Source organism: Carassius auratus, unplaced genomic scaffold (assembly GCF_003368295.1).
Source record: "Carassius auratus strain Wakin unplaced genomic scaffold, ASM336829v1 scaf_tig00001343, whole genome shotgun sequence".
Classification (NCBI taxonomy): Eukaryota; Metazoa; Chordata; class Actinopteri; order Cypriniformes; family Cyprinidae; genus Carassius; species Carassius auratus.
This window is the reverse complement of record NW_020523356.1, coordinates 160,474-173,519: the sequence shown is the minus strand read 5'-3', so window position 1 is coordinate 173,519 and position 13,046 is coordinate 160,474. Positions and strand designations below refer to the sequence as shown.

General features: G+C 41.4%; 1 long non-coding RNA gene across 1 annotated transcript; it reads right to left on the bottom strand.

Annotated features, from left to right (window-relative positions):
• Positions 1-7,082: 7,082 nt before the first annotated feature.
• Positions 7,083-8,216, bottom strand: LOC113069321 (uncharacterized). The gene is made up of 3 exons (XR_003279706.1): positions 7,500-8,216; positions 7,238-7,289; positions 7,083-7,098 (listed from the first exon to the last, which is right to left on the bottom strand). It is a non-coding gene; the product is annotated as an uncharacterized LOC113069321 (long non-coding RNA).
• Positions 8,217-13,046: the final 4,830 nt, after the last annotated feature.

Below are 13,046 nucleotides of genomic sequence, written 5' to 3'. Positions count from 1 at the left end.
ACACACAGACATACATATTCAGGTCATACATTTTGAACAGTTTTTGTGTAATTCTATAAAATGAAATGAACATTAATTTCCATACCCGTTACACTCACCCCCCTAGAATTACACAAAACTCTGAGAAAACACGAAAAAAAAAACTGTACACTGGTCAAAGAATTACATGGTCCACACTCTAAACAATCAGTGAAGACAGTCAGCAATCAAAAGCTTCCCAAAGAAAGGATAAAAATGTTTTGAAATTGGCAAATTTCATCACATTCTGTCAGCACTTCATCAAGTGCCCATTACACCTCGTACACTTAGACCACATGCTCAATTAAGGCAAGTTTTACTTAGAAAAATCGAGAAACAAAAGCAAGTTGCAAAAACTGCTAATTCAAACATGAATTACTGTTGACCCAGAATCCAAACCTAACAGGGTCTCAAGTTGAACCATGGATTCAATAAGTCTGCGCACAGGTCTGATAACTCTTCCGAACCTGGTAGAGTAATGATCAGCAGTATTTAAACCAGCTACAGGACCTAGCACAACAGGTACACTGTCAAGACACAGGATTTTGGGGAAGGATCAGCACCAGCACCAGCCACAGTATTGTCATCAGCCACTGGCACAGCAAGATGTGAATTTGGCTCTGTTGGCAGGGCACTGAGATTGCACCCATGAAGCAGTGCGGTCATCATCGCATATAGCTACATTGGAGATGTTGGACATTGAGTCTGCTTGTGAGAGATCCTCAGTCTCATTCCGCTCATCATCTGCAGATTCAATCTCAGTCAGCGTAGGAACAAGCGTCACTTTCTGGACAGTTAGACCACCAGAGCATGTTGGATCAGACTGCAAAGGGACACTGCAGGTAGGTGTTCCAGCATCCTCTTGACCAGAACTATCCGAGTCCATGTCAGGCAAAGGGAGGAAAGTTCACTTGCAAAAGAAGATTGCGATGTACTGTTCGCTCATTACCAGCTCTGTCACGGATCTTATAGACATGTATGGAAGGCTTTGAGGCAATGACAGTGTATACAGATGGCTCCCATCTGTCAGCAAGTTTCCGTTTCCCTCTACAACCCTTGTAAGCCACGAGCACCTGGTCACCAATGGCTAGAGGAAGGCCTTTTAACTCTTTTGTTGTACTGGTTGGACTGGGTTTTTGTTCTTGAACAGAATTCTTCTGCGCCACTGACATAGCAGACTGGAGATCCTTGATGAGCGAATTTAACGTACTGGTTGTAGTCACAGAACTGACTTATCCCGCAGAACACTCTGGAACATAAGGTCAACTGGCAACCCGTGGTACTCTGCCATACATTAAGTAAAATGGGGCAAAACCTGTAGTTTCATGTGCTGTACAGTTGTACACAAACGTCATGGTCTGCACCAACTGCGGCCACTTTTTGCTTAGATCTAGGTGGAAGAGACCTCAGCATGTTAGGTCACTAATGTTCGGTGGAATCTTTCAGTACCACCGTTCCCCATTGGGTGGTAGGGTGGTTCTAGACTTGTCAATGCCAGCCAGTTCGAGAAGCTCAGCTAATAGTTCACTCTCAAAAGAAGCCCCTGGTCAGAAATGGATACGTTGGGGAAATCCATAGACACAGAAGAAGCCGTCCCACAGTTTCTTGGCCACTGTTTTTGCGGTTTGGTCTGGACACGGAAAAGCATGTGCCAGCTTTGTGAAGTGATCCGATATAACTAAAACATCCACAGATTTGTTATGTCGATCCTCAGCAGACCAGAAGTCGATGCAAACAAGCTCCAGTGGGGCTGTGGTTTTGATACTCTCCAAGGTGGCTCTTGCTGCAGGCTCTGGATTTTGCTGAAGACACACCTGGTACATTCTTCACATAGTCACCTCACATCATGCCATCATCATGCTCCATACAGCAAAGCAAGAAAACCTCTGACGGGCCAAAGACAATGTACGTGGCTGCCCTTGGGTGACCAGCTAGGTCGTGAACACCAGAAAGTGCTTGACGTTTCAAGGTTCGGGGCACAACAAACTGAAATCTCTTGTGCCTGATGAGCGGGTCTTTGATAGCTCTGTAGCAGATTCATTGAGCACCGAAAGTTTATCCCACTGCTTCAGAACCGCAACACATACACATTTTCATTGACACGTTACGTTTCGATGGTCTGTGCTTTCGGTCAACAATAATAACACACTCTTGCAATGACAGGGTCTTTTATGCTGATGTTTCCTTAAGTCAGTCAGGGAAAAGGATTGAAACACTTCACCACCGCTGATCAAAGAGTTAAGATGTTCTGTGAATGATGTTGCTCACATTCAGTTCCTATTTCCCATTCATACAGGAGGACAGAACGGAGGACACGTCATCAGCAGACAATGATGTATCCAGCCGGACATCAAATGGATCTGACCCTAACGTTTGCGTTTGGCAGGTAAGTCGGGAACACTTCTTGCACACTTCTATCCTCAACACTGTGTACTTGCCTCAACAGTTCAGAATAAGGCTCTGACAGAAGCCGCTGACTTACTGGCCTAACAAACGGATCCCTACTGAGTGCATCCGCCACCACATTGAGTTTCCCAGGAACATATTTGATCTCAAAAGAATATGGAGCAAGTTTCGAGACCCAGCGTTGCTCACATGCATCCAATTTCGGCTTGGTCATAATATATGTAAGCGGATTATTATCAGTCCAGACTGTAAATTCATGGCCTTTAAGCCAGTGACTGAATTTGTCACACACTGCCCACTTAAGAGCCAAGAATTCCAATCTGTGTGCAGGATACTTTTTTTGGCTGCGATTCAAAGCCTTGCTAGCAAACGCTATCGGTCTAGCCTTGTCTTCACCTGCAGGTATCTGAGAGAGTACAGCACCTAAGCCGTCTAAAGAAGCGTCAGTGCAGAGCAGGAATGGACGCTCAAAATCTGGATGAGCCAGCACTACACAATCGACAAGGGCCCGTTTCAGTTCCTCAAAGGCCACTTCACAGTCCGGGGTCCAGTCCTGAGATGTCAACTCCCGAAAAGTGCCTGCTCTTCTACGACCACCAACACCTTTCACTGAACGTTTCAGGCCAGCTGTCAGGTTGAATAAGGGTCTGGCAATACGAGAACAACTTGGAATGAAGGCCTGATAGTACAGGACCATACCGAGAAACGATCTGATTTTCTTCTGTGAAGGTGTGGCTCCATCTTCCTTCATTAGATCCTCTTTTCGAAAAGCAGAGATGACTTTCACTTTCTCTACATCTACTGAAACACCAGTACCATCTATCACATGGCCCAGGAACGTTACGGACTTCCTCAGAAAATGACACTTTTTAGGAGCTAGCTTTAGATTGCTGGATCTCAATCGAGAAAATACGATCTCCAAGCGCCTCAGTGCCTCCTGTTCAGATGGAGCGAAGACCAACAAGTCATCGAGGTAACAGAGAAGACTGGAAAAGTTAAGGTCACCGAAAATACTGAGCATCATGCGCATGAAAGATGCAGGGCTATTGCAAAGGCCCTGAGGGAGACGATTATACTCGTATAACCCCATAGGCGTTGTGAAGGCAGTGTATCGACGGTCAGACTCATGGAGTGGGATGTTGTAAAATCCTGAAGTTAAGTCCATGGTACTGAAAAAGGCATTACCTCCTAAGGCTGCAAGACAGTCAGATTGATGTGGTAAAGGATGGGCGTCCTTGAAAGTTTTAGCATTGAGCCAACGGAAATCGGTACAAACTCTCAAATCACCATCTTTTTTCCAGACCATCACTAAAGGCGATGCGTACTCACTGACAGACTTACTGATTATGCCTTTCTCCTCCATTTCTGACAAAACTTCTCTCAGTTTCTGGTAGTGGGCAGGAGGGATGCGGCGATAAGGAAGACGAAATGGGCGTTCATCATAAAGATGGATCCTGTGCACAAAATCCTTTGCCTCTCCACAATCCAGTTTATCCTTGGAGAAAACATCATGGTAAGATACAATAAGAGCTGCCAGTTTTTCTTCCACATCTCAGAAACATCACAGCCGTCAATGTCAACATCCTTCAAGCCGTAGTCTTTCAGTGACTGCACTGGATCAGCGGGCAAGGCAGTTTTGAGTGGATCTGAATTGGGAGTGTCAAGATGAGTTCTACTCAATCCCTGCATAACAGTGAGGTCTTCTACACATAGACAGGAAGAAACATCAGCCAGTTTAGAGTTGCGGCGAATTGTCACTGACGTTGGATTAGGATTAAGTATCTTCATTGGCACCCATCGATCACCCCACATTGGTGTTACTACTCTTCCGACAAGAATGCTTTTAGGTGCTGAACGTGCAGTGGTTGGCTCAACAATTACAGTGCTTCCCGGGGAAACAGGGACATTTGCGGGCAATTTCCCCCAAACAAGATACTCACGTCTGGGAAGTAGAGTGACTGCCTGACAGAGTTTCACAGTACCCAGTTTATCAGGCTGCTGAGGGCCAGACCAACGGGAGATGCAGCTCAAAAGCTCTAGGAATTGCTCACACTCAGGATTACCGTTACAGCAGGAAACAAGTTCCCAGTACTTGTCATGAGATTTCATCTTCTGTAGAATGCATTTGATCACGTTGCTTCCAATTATGAACTCGTCTCTTTGTCCAGGCACTACAAGAGTTGGAACAACAAACTTAAATCCATAAACTTCAATCTCCAAGTCGTACATACACTTTGGCTGAATTGTAAGGCCACCACAGCCAACCAGAACCACATTACTTGGAATTGCTTGAGGATGTGAAAGAATACCATCAGCTTGCAGCTTGGACTCACCCTCTTCACTAAGCGTGCAGGACATACTACCAGAATCCAGTAACCCCTTTAATGTGTATTGGCCACAAACTATCACAGGAGCATAAAACAACTCACTCGCCCCATCAACTCTCTGAGACCCCACATATAATACAGTTTTGTCTTCTGGCAATGACTCGCAGCTGTTCATGAAAACATTTTGCACATCTGCTACTTCTGTGAGGGAGATTTTATTACAATTGCCCATGTTACCCCTCTCATCACATGGGCTACTCAGTTTAACTGAGCAGTATCCGAGGATGTTGCTGGGCATGCTGCTTTGGGACAGTCACTCTTAAAGTGGCCAGGACTAAGACAGTGACGACAAAGCCTGTGACGTCTACAGTGTGAGTACGTAGTGTGCTCCTTGGATTTACAGACCCTACATGCAGAAACTAAGTTGGTCTTGAAGCCTGAAGTTTTGTCTGCTTGAGCCTGACTGGGTGAAGTTAAAGAGGCAGTGCACAATGACAGGACTCTATCCATCATGCCAACCATATGTTGGAGACCTGTGTCTGGAGAGAATGGAACAGCATTAGGATTAAGATGACTCACAGCAGGCAGAGACTGGGCTGGCAAAGAAGCAGGCTGCTGAAGAGAACTGGACGCAGAATTGTGACGTGCTGTAACCGTGCACTGGTTGCAAGTTGACAAAGACATGGTGTGCTGTGTCCTTGACGAAAATCTCCTTGAATCCCTCTGATGACTATCCAACCGCTCCTGTACCTCAGCGGCACTCCACTTCTCAGCTGGTTTAAACTGAAAAGACATAGCAAGACTTGGGTCTGGACAATGTGAAATAAACATCATGACAGCTTCTGCAGCGGGATCCTCAACACTCTTATTACGCCTGCGCAAGCACTCATCAGCAACATCTATGGCCTTGTTAAGACGTATCCAGTAATCCATGGGACTTTCATCTGCTCTTGGGACAGTATTATAAAAGTCAGCCATAGGCATATTTGAGTAAGCCAACTCACTGAAGTTGCGTTTCAGTATATCAAACACCGCACTTGGAAGTTCACTGGCATTCAGTTCAGGGCGGCTTCGTAGGGACACCTTCACAACATCTCTCGCTTTTCCAGCCAGTCTGCTCATGATGAGATCAGAAACATCAGTTTGCGGTTTGCATTTCATTCTGGTTAAATAACTGCACATCATATCCTCCCATTCATGGACAGTAAATGAATCACTCTTATCACCCCTGAAGAATGGTGGAGGTGCTGAATCTTGCTGAACTATCACCTTCAGACTAGATACATCAACGCACTCACTGGGGTGCTGAGACTGGCAAGGAAGATTAGGCTGTACTGGGCTGGGCTGGTGCGCAATATTAAGGCTGGCTGAAATACTTTCCCCTATTTTGTGAGCCAAATCTGAAATTATGCTTCCTAATTCCTCTGAAGAAATTACACGTTCAGTATCTGAGCGTGTAATTGGGGTGGAGCTAGCTGTTGGGCCTACAGAAGCGCCGATTGCAGAATCAACTGTGTGCATATAATCCAGACCCACATTAGCCAACGCTCTCCCTCTCCCATAATAACGAGATGTAACTTCAGACATCCTCCTGTTGTGATAAATTTCAGGCCCACCACCCCTGCCCATAGGAAAAGTTAAATTAGATTGTTTAGCAGGGCTGAAATCTTCCTTATCAATATCCTCAAACATGCCTCGAATCAAAATGAAAGCACTAAATTACAAAAAAAAAAATTAATATGCTTTAAACAGCAAAACCAATTTTTCATACAAGATCCTGGAAATCAGAAATCAATGCAGTTAATTGTCAGTATGAACACAGTTCAAAGAGTAAAGATAGACTTTTCTTGATGGATGTAAAATATATTCTTACTCTTGAGTCCGTCAGACAGAGTTCCACATTTAAAACGCATCAACTGACAATAATTATATTTTCAGATAAAGGATACGATGCTCGAATGTCAATGAATCACCACGAGGTCCTTATCACAGTCTCTCTCGATTAACACACATCAACGAAGAAGAAAAAAAAAAGATTCCCGGAGAGGAAAGTCGTGGATGAAACTCTTTAAGTTACCGTTCCTTTAAGACGAGATGTCAAACGCTGTTCATCTCACACAGGTGCGCTCTTTATCCGCGAGCACGGAGCCGCTGCGAGCGATGGCGATGAAGAAGACCGGGAGAGAAGATCGGCGAAGCCGGCGAGCCGTCATGCAACCACGGCGATCTGCGAAGCGCTGATCTGAAGATCCGAAATGGTCACGGGCACCACGTGTGACCGGTGTAATCTGCGTTGTGTTTTTTTTCTCAGTAACCAGTCGGACATCAGTTGTCGGTTCTTCATTTACTGTTAAACATAACACAAGTCTTTTACAGTGTGTTTTTCGCCCTTGTCTTTTCTCTCCCATGCACAGACAGCGCAGAAAGGGAAGAGGAAATTGTATACAATTTTCATACAAAATTAAACAAGTGACAAAACAACATACCTGTTAAACATAACACAAGTCTTTTACAGTGTGTTTTTCGCCCTTGTCTTTTCTGTTAAATGGAGGTCAAGTGCAACACAATTAGCACATGCTTCAAGTGCATCGATTCACAGAAAATGGATTAAATTAAGTGAAAATGCAGAAATAATCAAATATGAATGTAAAATAATATTATATATGATTTAAATAGAGTTTTAAAGTATAAAAGTGATTTTTAAAGCAAAGATGAAATTAGATTGATCAGAGCCAATTAGAAACCCACCTCTCCCATGCACAGACAGCGCAGAAAGGGAAGAGGAGGCGCAAAGACAGGAAATTAAAATCAATTCTTCCGTCAGAAATTTAAAGGGGAAAGTGCACACACAGACATACATATTCAGGTATACATTTTGAACAGTTTTTGTGTAATTCTATAAATGAAATGAACATTAATTTCCATACCCGTTACATGTAGCGAGTGAACTGTATAAACAAGTAGTTTTAAACAAATGTTCTCCATGTAACCAAATTGTGCTGAAACTGTGCGTGAGTACTCTCTAAACAGTTTGTCTGTCATTTTGGTGTCACCCTGCTTAGGAGCCATTATACACACATGTACATGTAGAGTGTATTAGTGTTTGGTAATGGAGACCTGATTTTGTGCTGAGCTGGTACAGACCGTTTCTGCACCACTGACTTGAGCAGCACTTAAACAGTTGTTTGTTTAACCTTCCTGCGCTTAGAGAGGCATCCACCTCCTCAGTCCTCTCACTAAGAAAATGAGAACAAAGTGTGTGGGAGACAGAAAAAGAAAGAGTGTTGATTGCAGAGCAGTCGCAGAAAAATACTGTCGATTTATTTGCATATACTTTTGAAAGTTTAAATTCAGACTGTATTTTAAAAAAAAAAAGTTAGAAAATTTATGATTTATTCTTATTATTAAGAATGAGCAGAAGTTACGGGGTCAGTAACTTTTTTTTAAAAGAAATTAATACTTCTAATCTGCGGCTGCACATTCAATTTATCAAATGTGATGGTAAAGACATTTACAATGCTTTTTTTTTTTTTTATTAAAATGCTGTTCTTTTGAAACTTTCTATTAATCAAAGAATCATGTGAATCTGGTTTTCCATCAAATTCCTCAATTCATAGGAATAAATTATAGCACTTTTCACACTACAGGTTATTTCAAAACAGCTTTACTGAAAAATGCTTAATCCAATGATATGTCGCATTGTTTTCTGATAAAAAATAAACAAAGTAGTTTTTTTTTTTTGTTAGATGGACCTGGTGTAAATTGTTCACATTTAATGCTGTCACCTTAAAGGGCTGGTTCATTGCGATTTCACTTGTTTAACATTAGTTCGTCCTTGTTCAGACTGTCAGCCCAAATCCAATTTTTGTGCAAATCTGATTTAAATTGTATCATATTTAAATAGTATGAATGGCAACGAACTACATGAAATCGGATTTTTTGCAAATCCGTTTCGAGCTACATTCATATGTGGTCTGGAATCCTATTAAAATCGCATTCCTGGAAATCTGTTTCAGTCTGACCGGTCGTATCTGATTTAGCCTAGCTTTTTCAGGTTTTCACGCCCCATAAAAATGTCATAGGTTTTTGTAGGAAACATAATGACTGTCTTTACAGAAACAAGCTTGTGTTGTTGCGAACTGCAAGTCAGGCGGAAAAAAACAATGTACTGCTAGGGTACGCATCTCTTTGAGTTTTGAAGTTAGTGGAGACTGCTGCACGGAAGAAAGCATTCCAGCTTCCTGTGTTTTTCACCGCTGCCCCATAAGATGAAATCCATAATGATAATAATCCAGCGCGACGGCAACATGTTGTCATGTTGTAAGATAACATATGTATTCCTGTTATTTTAGCGTTAGCATAACAACACACCGGCATATTCTGTAAAACTTAAGACCACCAACAGTTCCAATTAACTATGTGGACAGTCAGTTATTCAAATCAGATTCCATCCAGATATGCACAAAATCAGATTTGGGCTGACAGTCGGAATGAGGTTTGAGTGTGTAATGTTGTCAATGTAAACAATGTCTGCAAAGTTATGAAGCTGAAAGTTCAATGCAAACATATATATATATAATGTATGTATATGTGTGTGTGTGTGTGTGTGTGTGTGTATATATATATATATAATTTATTATTTTTTTATTTTTTTATTCTGGCAGTTAAATACCTACAAAACCGTCTGGTAGGGGCTACAAGAAGTTACTTCCTGGGTTCGTGACATCACAAACCCTGATAAACTCCTCCCTTGGGAAAAGGCAGCAAAGGGGCGAGGCCATGCTTTGCTGCTTTAGAGAAGAGGAAGAGAAAACTAGACGTCCACGTAAAATCTATTCATATATGAGTCTTGATTCTGTCTTCTAATGGATTCACAAGTTACTATTCCTCGCATCCCCCTGCTCTACACACGCTCTGCATCTCTCTCTCTCTCTCTGTCTCTCTCTCTCCAACATGGACGCGTGTGCAGTTGCCGTACTGTATTAAAGTTTTAATCAGAATGAAAATGTATATTAAAAGCTAACATAATCAGTGGCATTTACAAATAACAGTGTATCTAAAATTATGAGACAACAAAAAACCTAGTCCTACCATTAAAAGCCGCGCTTGCACGATCCTCTTCAATAATATCCTCTGATTCTCAGTCGGGCTCAAACTGATAACCAAAATTATAGACACCGTTGTTTACAACACAATTCGGAGCACATGCCACTGAGGTGAGGGGTGGAACGTTTAGAGGCACACCAGAGGCGGTTTAGCCAATCACAACACACTGGGCTAGCTAACCAATCAAAGGCCACCGCCTATTTCTGAAGTAGGGGCTTCATAATAGAAGGAAACAATCAGTGTGTTTCTCAGAGAGTAGGGACAGAGCGGTGTGGAATAAAGGTAAATTAGGTGAAAAATAATGTTTTTTGTTTTTTTTAAACGAAGCATTAATAAATGTTAGACTGCTCCCCATAAACACAATCAATCCTAGAAAAAACACAGAACCACCGCTTTAATTAAAATGCCAGGTAAATATCACTGATTGCAGAAATACAGTATATCCTTTGTTAGTTATGCATTTGAAGATATATGCCTCTTTACCAGCTTCAGTACAGTGAGACTCTTTGTCTTGTTAGTATATGAGTAGCCTGGGAAGCTGATGTTAAAAGTAGCAGCAGTGTTGGAGATGCTAAAGCTCCTCCTCATACTGTCTGTAGTCTCTGTCCACTGTGTAGGGCGGTTGAGTGTCTGGCTGAGTCATGCTAGCCTGTAGCCTCATTTTGGGCTAATCCAGTGAGGTACACCTACAGGAATGTGAAGCACAGATGACTTCATTCCTATGTTTGTTGTGAAAGCACAATCAGCATTGACATTGATTCGATTTCTGGAAAAGATTAAGTCATTAGATGACAGTTTTATCAGGAATAACAGTTGTTTTACTGGTTTATAGTTCAGTTTTATTATCTCTTTGGATTCTGAGGCAGTTGAAGCATACAGTGTGATGAAGGTTTAGAGATTGTTTTTGTTAAGTCCAGAGAGGGAGTGGTGCTTTCAGTCTTTACTGGAACAGAGTCTGAGAAAGAGAGCAGAAAATGGACCGCTGGACGGTTTGTCTGCTCCAGTAATGAGTGAGGGCCGGATACTGGACGACATGCTTTGTTTAGCACCCAAAGCCTAGCAGACCAAACAAAATTCCCCGCTCGCCAGCTCGCTTTTTTTTTTTTTCACGCTTCATCTGTTTGTATCGGACTGTGTGTTTCTTTGTTTGAGCCAATCAAATCATTCTCTCTTGCTCTCCTGGTGTTGGTCCATTGGAGTGTCTGATGCTGAGCAGTTTAACAGTCTGGAGCTCTGTGCTCTTGATGCCTGAAATATGATCTCTCCAAATAAATTGGTCTTTGTAACATACTGTCTACTAGGATTCCTTTGTCTGGTAAATGTTTAAAGATGGTATACATTAGATGTGTACCTCACTGCTTATAATACCCCACAATCCACAAATGTGTTTGAATGTGATGCTTTTCTTGTCAGTGTTGTTTATTTATTAACAAGGTAAGGGTTTGTTTTACTGCTATATTTACAACAAATTGTAGGGTGTAACGATCCATCTATGTGGTTCGATATGTAGGGCTTTCACGATATTGTAATACCGTGATCAGAGTTGGGTATTAAACAAATTACAGTGTTCTAATTACTTTTCCTGAGAACAGTAATGTTTTGCACATCAGTATGTCCTTTAATAAATCACAGGAGCATGCGAGCTAAAAAGTCGTACAACATTTAGATGCAGTGAAAGGTTGCCTATTATATTTCAAAATGTTGCACTCGATTTCACACATTTTAGTCTGGCATTATAGTTTGGGGAAAGTAAAACTAGTAAATGTGAGCTATGTACTTAATACTTAATATTTAATACTTAGAAAATAGTTAATACTTGGTGTCAAAAATAGTGTTTACAAAACACTGATGTGACCTTTTTTTAAATTGATGATTCTCTATGATTTATTAGAAAGCATTATAGTGTTTAAATATTTGCTTGGTTATATCAGTCTGTTAAGTCAGACTAAATCTTGTTTTTCATTTTTTTTATGTTACATATTATTATAAACTATTATACAGTACATTAGATGTTATGTTATGTATTTTGTCATATCTACATTTCAAAATTTGGCTTTTTTGATAAGCCTGTTCTACATATTTAATATTTTATAATATATATTTTGTTGTGTGAAAATTTAGTTTTGTTTGTTTAAAACTAGTGATCGGCTCAAAAGGGCAATATATTATGTATTATATTATATATATTTTATATATATCATATAAAAACTTTTTGTTTGTTTGAACACGCCAACCAGCCCAACATCTATTTTTCAGCCAGTAGCAGATGGGACGAGGGTTTAGATAGGTTTGGTAATTCTAGCGCCATAAAAATGATAGACATTACCTTTAAGATGTACCTTCATACATAAATGCTGCCTGTGAAGTCACTGACTGACTGGGCAGCGACTCCACCTTTATTAGCTTTCCATAAAGTGAAACGCAAGAGCTGTCAGAACTATCATGTTTCGATTTTACTTCCAGCTAAACACACACACACACACACACACCTTTATTTGCTGGACCACAGAGTGCTGACCACTGCATTATGAGTGTGTACGTGCCTCACAGATGTTTTTCTGTTGGTTGTGTCTTTAGCCCAGTGTGCGTTTAAATAGGTAGTGTAACCTGTCTGATGTGTCCGTCATGTGATTGTATTCAATATGGCTGTTGCGTAACCTAATTCTCAAGTGAGCGCTGAACCTGATCTTCGAGCTCACCTTTAATCTGATCTGAAAACAGAACTGCACTACGCCATGGTTGCTTTTCCCAGCAGCACCTCTCGAGTCCTCCGGCCTGGTTTCTACAGAACATGTCTCACTCCTGCCTATGGGCTTTACTCCCCTGTGTGGAAACTTGTCCTACTTCTGATTCATCGTTATCGGGGTTGCGTGCGTATATGAATGTGGGTTAGAGGTTTATAATGTAAGGAAGTAATAAATATCTGTCAAGTATGATTATCTGTGGAGCAATATCTGTAGATTTGGCCGTGTGTGGCTGTTCTGAGATTAAGCAGTGCTGATTTTTTTTTTTCTTTCCAAGACTGCAAGCTCTCAGAGTGTGAAACCTCAAGTCCAATAAACATCAGCACCATCATCCACAACTCAACAATCATTTACAAGACTAATTTATGTTAGGGAAAGGGAGACATGATCTGAATTCCGGGGTACAATCATTGACACCTGAACTGATTTTACTGTGTTTTATACA